The following is a 7890-nucleotide window of genomic DNA, read 5'->3' as shown; positions in this document are numbered from 1 at the left end:
TGCAGGTAGGCTAGCTACGTGCATGCATGCAGGCTAGCTGGACATGTCGTGCATGCATAAGAGGCTTATGTTGTTGTGGCGCGCGCACGGCCCAACGGGCTAACCGCGGCACCGTCCGCCATGACCCCACTCACCAGGTCCAACGGGCGACACAGTCAGCGTGCCCCCACTCGTCAGAGTTAACGGTCAAAGCACTGACCCGACGACATCCACCGTTTGTGACCACTTCTGAGGGTTTTGGGCAAGGGAGTGGGGAAAAGTGAGCAAAAGTTAAGAGCGTGGGGATGAATGAGTATGGCTAAGGAACCAGGGGCACAGATGTAAAAATCCCTTAATTATAGTACATTATATATGGTCTTTCAATGTGCGTGAAATCATCACCTTTATATACAAATTCTCCAGACATGGAAAGCATTGCAGCAAGGCAATAATGATGTTGAGATCAAAACACCACATACTGATATATAAGGTCTTGACAGAATCCACCACCACTGATAGGATGGACAAGCAATTCATTGAGCACAGAACATAATATTAGCATGGAAAGTGTACTCATAGATGATACTTAACTTGTGCGCACAAATGAAAAATGCAAATTACAAAAGTGTACGTGAATAATATACAATACCTCGGTAGCTGTGGAGGCAAACACCATCTTGAACCATTTAAACGGATCACGAATTGCACCCAAGGTCTCCAGTTTAGGCGCAGAGACCACATTTATTTGCTTAGGTTTATAACAACAATCAAGGACCAACCTTTGAAGTGAAGGGGAGTCTTCGATGATGAGCTCCTGTCCTTTAAAACTAATTCCAATGCTTACAAGGTGAGGCGGCTTTTTTTTGAGACAAGGGATATCGATTCCTGCTCCAAAAACAAGCACCAAACGCTCCAGTGCAGGGCAGTTGGAGTGGATGATGCTGTGTAGTGAGGCCTCTGACAGATGAACCAACACAAGCGCAAGTTTTTTCAGCAGTGGCAGTCGAAACATTTGTACCAGATTGTCTGCTAGATGGCATCGGGTCAAGGTGGTGGTGCAGAGAGAGGAGGAAAACCATGAGATGGGCATCGGTGGTGAGGGCACATATGCAGCTATTGGTGGTAACCTATCGCTGTAGTAATGGTAGAACTCAAGATGCTGGAGTTTATCAAATTGACAGGATGTTAGCCAGGCGGCCACCATGCAGGGTATGTCCAACAGGTAGCATGCCGGGATGCAGATGCGTTGAACGGAGCCCCCGTGGGAGGAGATGATGGCTCCAGGGAGTTCAGAATCATCATCGACATATAGTTGATGACAGTCGAGATTAAGAGGCGCAGTGCACCACAGAGTGCGCCACTGAGATGCGAGGACTTGTGTGCGGCAGCCATCCTTGGTGGGGAGAAGGGAGATGATCTCCTCAAGGATGTCGTCTGGGAGATCACTGATGCGGTCCGCCGGAGATTCTACTGGTTCCTTAGGTCCAGGGGCGCTTCTGGCCGCACAGCCGGGTCCAAGATCTACATACAACGGCGGCGCTAGACAGAGCCCCATCTATGTACATACCAATCTGAAAGAAAAAGATGGCACAACATGTAGGACATTCGGAATCAATTCTCAAGATCAGGAAGAAAAAAGGCACAAACATATATGTCGGTGACTGACCGGTTTTCTGTCGGAGTCGCAGTTGTTGCCGGAGTTGCTGCTAACCTACGGCTCCGGCTGGGGGGCCACGACGGCGTCGACGAATTCAAGGTCGTGCTGCTACCCGCGCGAGACCTCGTCGGCGGTGACGGAAACCTCTGTGGCCAGCTTGACGCATTGTGCGGGTGCTTCACCAGCCCCGACGTCGCCACTCCCTCCGATGGTGCGCTTCGGCGGCATCGTCATACACTCCGGAGTCCAGACGTCGGTGACCACTGTGGACTGGGGGTGCGGCCACCTATTATGGCCGGCGGCTCGGGTGCGCAATTAGTACGGACCAGTAGGAGCGAGGCAGGCTGCGGTCAAAAGGTGTCTCGCCTCCCAGTGAGCCTGCGCGGCGGACGTCTGCCATTTCTACCATCATTTCACACAGCTACTCACACGCCTCCCAGTCAATACAGACACCTACACGCACGCATCCCGGTATGCCTGCGCAGTAGACTGATCACATGCGTCCCGTCAACTGACACCTGCTCGCATGGCACACGAGGCGTGTGGCAGCACATATATTTTTTGGTTTATTTTCTGCCGCTTTACTGCTTCACTGAACCGTTTGCGTTGAAGAGATGCACAAATCATGCGTTGAACATCTCACACGCTTCCCAGTGAACCTGCGCACGAGACGAGTTTTGGTTAACTAGAATTTAAAAACCAGGCATCTCAATGTTTTGCCGGTAATCAATGGTGCCCCGGTGTTTGAAATTCATTCCCATTTCTTGCATGGGACCTAAGCATGCACCCAAGGACACAGATTTGATTTTTCAACCAATTTATATGCACCGGAGCATGTGCATGTAGTTCAAATTTGAATTATGCACATAAATGCATTGAAAACTCATTTAATGCATAAAAATGTCCAAATGAACCCCGAAAAATCACAAACATTCACACAACACTCCTGTTGTTCTATGTTGACACGAGAAAAAAATTTGAAAGCAATAAGAGGCAATGGATATCGTTTCATCCCCAAAGGTGGGACGTTCCCTACCGAAAACCATCATGCTTGTTGTGAGAAGCTCCGGTTTGTGAGAAGCATATACCCAAACCTGCCCCAAATGGGACAAAATTTGTACCACGGCATGTTGATGCTGCTCCATGATAGCATGCCAAGTTTCATGAATTTCAGGCGAGTTTTGGATTAATTAGAATTTAAAAACCAAGCATCTCAATGTTTTGCCGGCAATCAACGGTGCCCTGGTGTTTGAAATTCATTCCCATTTCTTGCATGGGACCTAAGCATGCATCCAAGGACACATATTTGATTTTTCAACCAATTTATATGCACCGGAGCATGTGCATGTAGTTCAAATTTGAGTTATGCACATAAATGCATTGAAAACTCAGTTAATGAATAAAAATGTCCAAACGAACCCCGAAAAATCACAAAAAGTCACACAACACTCTTGTTGTTCTATGTTGACACGAGAAAAAATTTGAAAGCAATAATAGGCAATGGATATCGTTTCATCCCCAAAGGTGGGACGTTCCCTACCGAAAACCATCATGCTTGTTGTGAGAAGCTCCGGTTTGTGAGAAGCATATACCCAAACCTGCCCCAAATGGGACAAAATTTGTACCACGGCATGTTGATGCCGCTCCATGATAGCATGCCAAGTTTCATGAATTTCAGACGAGTTTGGGATTTACTAGAATTTAAAAACCATGCATCTCAATGTTTTGCCGGCAATCAACGGTGCCCCGGTGTTTGAAATTCATTCCCATTTATTGCATGGGACCTAAGCATGCACCCAAGGACACAGATTTGATTTTTCAACCAATTTATATGCACTGGAGCATGCACATGTAGGTCAGATTTGAATTATGAACATAAATGCATTGAAAACTCAGTTAATGTATAAAAATGTCCAAACGAACCCCGAAAAATCACAAAAATTCACACAACACTCCTGTTGTTTGATGTTGACACGAGAAAAAAACTTGAAAGAAATAAGAGGCAATGGATATCGTTTTGTCCCCAAAGGTGGGACGTTCCCTACCGAAAACCATCATGCTTGTTGTGAGAAGTTCCTGTCTGTGAGAAGCATATACCCAAACCGGCCCCAAATGGGACAAAGTTTGTACCACGACATGTTGATGCCGCTCCATGATAGCATGCCAGGTTTCATGAATTTCAGACGAGTTTTGGATTTACTATAATTTAAAAACCAGCCATCTCAATGTTTTGCCGGCAATCAACGGTGCCATGGTGTTTGAAATTCATTCCCATTGCTTGCATGGGACCTAAGCATGCACCCAAGGACAAAGATTTGAGTTTTCAATGAATTTATATGCACTGGAGCATGTGCATGTAGTTCAAATTTGAATTATGCACATAAATGCATTGAAAACTCACTTAATGCATAAAAATGCCAAACGAACCCTGAATAATTCCAATTCTTTTATGATCACTGCAGATAAAAGCTCTAGCAATTCAAACACTGTCCATGGCCGCTGTGACACAATTATGTAATTCAAAGCAATACCAACAATCAAGTAGATCCCACACAGTTTATTATGACCAACCGTGTGAGATGCAGCACAAAATATCTTCGGACTATGTCAGAATAAGGGACCGTGTCTGATGACACTTTGCGCGCCAGTTTTTTGTCTGAAGCGATTCCAAATTTTCGGCTTCTATGGAAATATCTACCTCCCCACCCCTCCCCCTTACCAAAATCCACATTTCCCCTCTTTCCGCCTTCCTTTCCAAGTTGAAACCTTCACTCCTTTCTTGCAGCGCCGCCGCCGCCTCCTCACCAATGACCCTCCTTCGCGCTGCTCGGCCTCCTCTATCCAGGCAGGTAATACACACCGACCCCCATCCTCCTCCTCCTTCAACATCCCACATGACCTGACCACTGGTGCTAGTGCGACACCTTCCACCAAAATCACCGACCCCTCCACCAAAAAAGTGCCGGCCTAAGCCATGGTGCACGCAGTATAGCCGGGACCTCAAGGAGCATTTGGCAACAGAGAAGCAAATCGCGGCCGCATGCGCGGATGAGGTTGCGATGGCTGCCATTCATGCCAGCCCCCAGATCTTGGAGGAGCACCTCGCTGTCGAGGCCACCGTTGACGCCTCACACGCCGATGTCGCGTCGCGGTTGGCTGCTTTAAATGACAGTTCATGGCGTTTTCTCGAGGCCACCGTCGGTGCCTTCGACGAAGACTACGAGGTGTTTTCTCAGTGTGCATGTTCTTGCCTCATCTCGAGAGCCAGCAGGTTGGTGCCCAGAGCGGCTCAGGCAACTCACCACTATAACGAGGGCACCCACGATGTGGAGGCCTCGCCCTCTTCCATGTCCAGGGAGCCAATCGTCATCGATATCTCCGACAATGAGGAGTAGCTTGTCTTATTAGCTCACTATAAGGACCAATGTTCAGTTTGCTAGCTACTACCTTTCCTTAACAAATTCTAGTGAATTGTGCTATCTACTTTTACCATGCAATCTTCTGCTAGAGTTTATATGTTCTATATGTCATGCAATGTGGTGTTCAATTAATTGCTTGGTTCAATTCTACAAATGTGATGTTCAATTCTTTATGGTGCAATATTTCCAAGTTGTTAAGCATGCTTGGTTTGGTTAATTGTCTGATCTTCTATTAGGAGTACGTTATATTGTTCAATTGGTGTTTAGTTAACTGCTTGTGTCGGTGTCAAAACCGGCGGATCTCGGGTAGGGGGTCCCGAACTGTGCGTCTAGGCCGGATGGTAACAGGAGATAGGGGACACTTTGTTTTACCCAGGTTCAGGCCCTCTCGATGGAGGTAAACCCTACTCCTTCTTGATTAATATTGATGATATGGGTAGTACAAGAGTAGATCTACCACGAGATCAAGGAGGCTAAACCCTAGAAGCTAGCCTATGGTATGATTGTTGTGTCTGGAGTTGATCCTCTACGGACTACAACCCTCCAGTTTATATAGACACCGGATAGGGTTAGGGTTACACAAAGTCGGTTACAATGGTAGGTGATCTTGAATATCCGCATCGCCAAGCTTGCCTTCCACGCCAAGGAAAGTCCCATCCGGACACGGGACCAAGTCTTCAATCTTGTATCTTCATAGTCCATGAGTCCGGCTGAAGGTATAGTCCGGCTATCCGAACACCCCCTAATCCAGAACTCCCTCAGTAGCCCCCGAACCAGGCTTCAATGACGACGAGTCCGGCGCGCAAATTGTTCGGCATTGCAAGGTGGGCTCTTCTCCAAATCTTGTGTACCTATAGGAATAATGTCCGATTCTTGTAATGTAGTGCTCCTCGACTTCTATGTCCAGTACTGGCCGTCTTCCACGTGTAAAACAAATGCGAAAAGCCGGGGCGTTTTTACATTCACACCCCTAGCCGTATAAACGAGCCGCCTATTTAACGGGATGGGGATTTAGATCCAAACCACATCTTCTCCTTTCCGCAAGTGATCATCAGAGCGCTTCCAGCAAAGGTCTATTCCAACATGACCAGCCGTTGTAGCTCCTCCCCTCGCCCCTCCGGTCCCAAACCCGGGGACTGGGAGAGTTGCACCATCCCGCATAGCAAGTTAGCGTTACTTCAGGCCCAGGGATTCCTCCCCCAGGCATGCATGGTCTCGGTCCGAGCCGGTCTCGCCACCTATAATGGAGGAAAACAAGCGGAGAGCACCCCCAATCCTTCTAGAGGAGAGCGGGTGTGCCTCGTCCCCTATCTATTAAGGGGACTGGGATTTCCAATTCACCCATTTCTCCGCGGGCTTCTGGAGTTTTACGGCCTCCAACTACACAATCTCACGCCCGCCTCCGTATTGCATATTGCGGGTTTCGTCGCCCTTTGCGAGCTATTTTTAGGCGTTGAGGCTCATTTCGCACTGTGGGAGAGGTTATTCTGCCTGGTGCCCCGTTCTCAAAAGGGGTCCATATACCAAGTGGGCGGAGCCGAAGTATGGTGCATCGCCGGGACCGGATACCTATCCGGAACCCCAAAGGAAGCGTCCGAGGACTGGCCTTCCGAATGGTTTTACATAGATGACGTCCCGCTACCGGACCCTATCCGGGTCGGTCTCCCCGAGTTCAATAGTGCTCCATTGAAGAAACGCTTGAGCTGGCGTGCGCGGAGCTCTCAGAGAGAAAGCGACAGAGACGTCCTCTACCTGATGGGCCGGATAAGACTGTTGGCTCATTCCGGACTAACCATGGTTGGAGTCATGGCCGCATGCATTATGCGGGGGGTGCATCCGCTTCAATACAGAAGCCACCCAATGTGGGAATTCAACGGGGAGGATGACGCCACCCGTTACGGTCGTATAGGGCCGGACTCAGCTGCCGCTCTAGAAAAGATCTTATCCTCTTTGTACAAGGGATAAAAGGAGGAATTCCTCCGCGTCAATCCGCGGGCCGGATTCAGTATGAACGATCCTCCAAGTTGGGTAAGTGAACAATTGCGCTTGCCCGTTTGTTTTATACTCCCGTGGTTAGATCGGTAGTCTAACGACTTCAATCCAGGAACTGCGACAGGAGGTAAAGAATATAAGCAGCCGCCCTCCATAGCCCGAGGACCCAGAACGGTCCCTCGATCCGGACTCCGAAGAGGATCCGGACATATCGGTGGAGCTTATCGACGGGGTGTTCTATCAGCTAAGCAAGGACAATACCTTGGTAGCCATCACGGCTGATTACCCAGGGTTAATCCCGGCCTCCCAGGTGACGAAAACCGGAGTCTCATTCTCTTGAGAGGGATTCCACTCTCATGTATTTCGGTGTTTCTGACGACAACCGTGTTTTGCAGGGGAGATTTCCACGGCAGGAGGCCGAACCTGCGGCGGCTAGCCAACGAGGGGCCGCAGGGCCCCGTAGGGCAAAAAGGAATGAAGTCCGGACTGAAATGCCGGTGCAAAGATATAGTGCACCCTCTGCTTCCCTGGAGTTATTCTGTCAGGGCATATTAACGTTTGTGCTATCTTCAGGACGAAGAGACCTCACCGGACTACATCCGGAGAGGTTGCCAATCGCGCCTCCACCAGCCAGGCTCCAACGTCTGGCCAGGAAGCGGAGGCGAGTACAAGGCGCGCACCGGACGCTCCTCCGACAGAGGATGCGGACAGGCTGTCCGCCACAAATTCAGAAGTGGAGAGTGCCATGAACCACAGGCGTCGCCGAACAACTCTACGCGACGGTTGTTTCTCCCAAGAGGCTTTAGATGCCTTTAATTCGGGAGATGCGTACCTCCGTGCCGC

General features: G+C 49.1%; 1 pseudogene; it reads right to left on the bottom strand.

Annotated features, from left to right (window-relative positions):
• Nucleotides 1-512: 512 nt before the first annotated feature.
• On the bottom strand, nucleotides 513-1534 carry LOC147964591 (putative F-box/FBD/LRR-repeat protein At5g22610; annotated as a pseudogene).
• Between the last annotated feature and the right edge of the window lie 6356 nt (nucleotides 1535-7890).

The sequence above is a fragment of the Triticum urartu genome, chromosome 6A, assembly GCF_056163025.1.
Source record: "Triticum urartu cultivar PI428250 chromosome 6A, HENAU_Tu73, whole genome shotgun sequence".
Lineage (NCBI taxonomy): Eukaryota > Viridiplantae > Streptophyta > Magnoliopsida > Poales > Poaceae > Triticum > Triticum urartu.
The sequence above is the reverse complement of the archived record's forward strand: the minus strand, read 5'-3'. Positions and strand labels throughout refer to the sequence as shown.